A 3,122-nucleotide genomic window follows, 5' to 3' on the forward strand; every position below is an offset into this window, starting at 1 on the left:
TGCGACTGATTTATACCCATTTGTGCAGATTCCAGACGGGTTTAAAATAACCCCGCTGGCAATGTCGGATGCTGTCGCGATTGCTAAAGATTTGCCAGATCCTTTACGGTGTCCGCATCAATATGTGTCTGTATTTAAGCGTTTAACCGCGTACAGTCAATTGACTGGGCGTGATTATCGCTTCATTTTGACTAAAACACTGCTGCCAGAAATTACAGAGGAAGAGTTGATTGCAGACATTGATGCTTTGAGTCCTAAACGGGATGCGCCGCCATCTCGCCACGGTGCTTTATCAAAAGGCAAGGCAAGTTTATTTGTATAGCACATTTCATACACAATGGTAATTCAAAGTGCTTTACATAAAAGAAAAGAAAATAATAATAACAAATAATCACAAAAATAAAACACGGAATTTAAAAACTTTGAAAATGATTTAAAAAATTGATTTAAGAGGTTTAAAATTAATTTAAGAAGACGATTTACATATAATATAGTGCAATCGGTTCGGACATCGCACAGTGCTCATTCAATAAATGTGCAGCTAAACAGATGAGTTTTGAGTCTGCATTTAAATTTGACTAATGTTTTAGCACATCTGATCTCTTCTGGAAGCTGATTCCAACTGCGGGCAGCATAATAATTAAAAGCGGACTCACCTTGTTTTGTGTGAACCCTTGGTATTCCTAATGATCTGAGTGGTCTGTTAGGTTTATATTCAGTGAGCATATCTGCTATGTATTTAGGTCCTAGGCCATTGAGTGATTTATAAACGAGTAAAAGTACTTTAAAATCAACCCTAAATATAACTGGAAGCCAGTGTAAGGACCTGAGGACTGGTGTAATATGCTCAGATTTTCTGGTTCTAGTCAGAATTCTGGCAGCAGCGTTCTGGATGAGCTGCAGCTGTCTAATGGTCTTCTTGAGAAGGCCGGTGAGGAGACCATTACAATAGTCCACCCCGCTGGTGATAAAGGCATGAAGTTTCTCCAAGTCTTGACTGGAAACAAAACCTCTAATTCTTGCAATGTTTTTGAGATGATAGTATGCTGATTTAGTTACAGCTTTGACATGACAACTGAAACTAAGGTGATTGCAAAAATCAGACAATATTGTGTCTAATATATACAACAATATTAACTTCTTCTTATTAAAATGTTGTAAATAAATATCACATTTGCAGCTGGTCAGTGTTAAAAAAATGCTGGAAAATCATTTCATGTAGCCCTACAAGAGTGATTACTGATAAATCACCCACTGACTTTAAAAGCTGATACATAGTAACGACTTTCTACTTCGAGGACCTTGATAGAAATGTAGTGGAGTGAAAAGTACAATATTTTTATTTCAAATGTAGTGAAGTTAAAGTCATAAGTTCCCAGAAAAAATAATACTCAAGTAAAGTACCGATACTCAAAAAGTGTACTTAAGTACAATACGCAGGTAAATGTACTTAATTACTTTCCGCCTCTGCTTACAACTCATCTTTTGATAATCAAAATTACGTTGTTTCTAGTGACAATTTTTTTCTTCATGCCTTAAAATGGCTTGAATGTAACTCTACATCCTTACCTCATTTATTATGCGCGGGGTCATGAATATGCAAATTCATTACACCAGCTCGGACCTGCTCCACTTTCACTCGATTAATAGCTTCACAAGGACAAGTGGCAATTTAAGATGAATTCAGCCATATATGATTGAAGCAGAAACTAATTTCTTTGAATTAGAGAATTCATACATGGTTGTTACATTACAAGAATGGTAATGTATTTTATGTATTGCTCCATACATAACATACATCTACATAATCAGACATGCAGCGGTAATTGATATGGTTAGCTTCTGACTTTAATACGTTATTAAACAGCTAATAATGTATTGAATATATTACACAAACCATGTTCCAATAATATGCTAATGATATGAAAAGCCCCGCCCCGCAACGTGACAGGATTGGTCACATGTCTGTAATAGTAAAATAATGTAAACAAGACATGTAAACAATGTTAAAAACGTGATTTTCACCACAGGGGGTCTTTAAAAAAAGCAACAACATCAAATGGATTTTGCATTAGATATAAAATATCAATACTAGTGGGATTTGCAAACAAATGTACATTTGGCATACATATATATCTTTTACGTCTAAATATCCTTTGGATACACTGTAGATCAAAATACCTCCTGATATCATTGGACCAAGTACATATTTTCAAAATAACATTTTCTAAAACCAAATTTGTCCATTTTTCTCGTATAGGCCCCAGAGAGGTCTCTGTATGACTGTTTACATCAGAGCACTGAGGGCTATGATAACAAACTCCACCGTGATGACAGAAAACATGCCAAATCCCGGGGCCTGGACATCTTCAGTGAGGTGCACTTTTTCCCAAAACTCCACAGCGATCCGTCCATGTCAGCTCGGCAGTCCATGCATTCTGTGTGTTGTTCTTTTTTTTAACAATGCTCTCTAGAGGAACTAGATCCCAATACAGCTCAACCTCCCATCTTAGGAATCATCTAGACCAGCACCTGTTCTGTCCTCTTCTGTGTATGGCCGGTTTTCACCGCTGCAGTACGACTCAGGGAGGAGCTTTGCTCGTGTTGCTCACATTCGTTCTGATTTCTACAGTAAGAATGGGATCACCTGGACCGTGGAGGAAAGCTATGGATCTGTGACACCCGTCTAAATCCGTCTCTTATATATGGTTACATATGTCACTGCACATTACAGACAATGTCAAAACATATGTGTAATGCTACAAGCAGAGCAGATTGTTACTTAGCCTACATCCGTACAGTATATGTATTAATCACATGAATGTATTTGATGTTACACGGTGAATTAAAAAACAATCTGTCAACATGCTAATGTCATAATTCATGCCTAAACAAAAGAATCAAAAATAAGAAATTCTATGCTGCAGTATTAATTAATATTATAAAATAATGAATATGAATTAATACATGAAGCCTATTTTTAACCCAAAACATCCCAAATTCTCTTTTCTAAATACTATAAGAAAGCATATATAAAGCATTTACAAGTAAGAAAGTGTATATATATATATATATATATATATATACTGTATATATATATATATATATATATATATATATAT

General features: G+C 35.5%; 1 protein-coding gene across 1 annotated transcript in view; it reads right to left on the reverse strand.

Annotated features, from left to right (window-relative positions):
* The window catches only part of LOC107595601 (regulator of G-protein signaling 18-like), a 23,527-nt gene extending 20,834 nt beyond the window's left edge, over positions 1-2,693 (reverse strand). The window contains exon 1 of the mRNA XM_016286063.1: positions 2,683-2,693. The gene's annotated coding sequence lies outside the window, so the exon portion shown is untranslated. The remainder of the gene's footprint in view (positions 1-2,682) is intronic.
* Positions 2,694-3,122: the final 429 nt, after the last annotated feature.

The sequence above is a fragment of the Sinocyclocheilus grahami genome, unplaced genomic scaffold (assembly GCF_001515645.1).
Source record: "Sinocyclocheilus grahami isolate Dianchi unplaced genomic scaffold, SAMN03320097.WGS_v1.1 scaffold205.1, whole genome shotgun sequence".
Taxonomy (NCBI): Eukaryota; Metazoa; Chordata; class Actinopteri; order Cypriniformes; family Cyprinidae; genus Sinocyclocheilus; species Sinocyclocheilus grahami.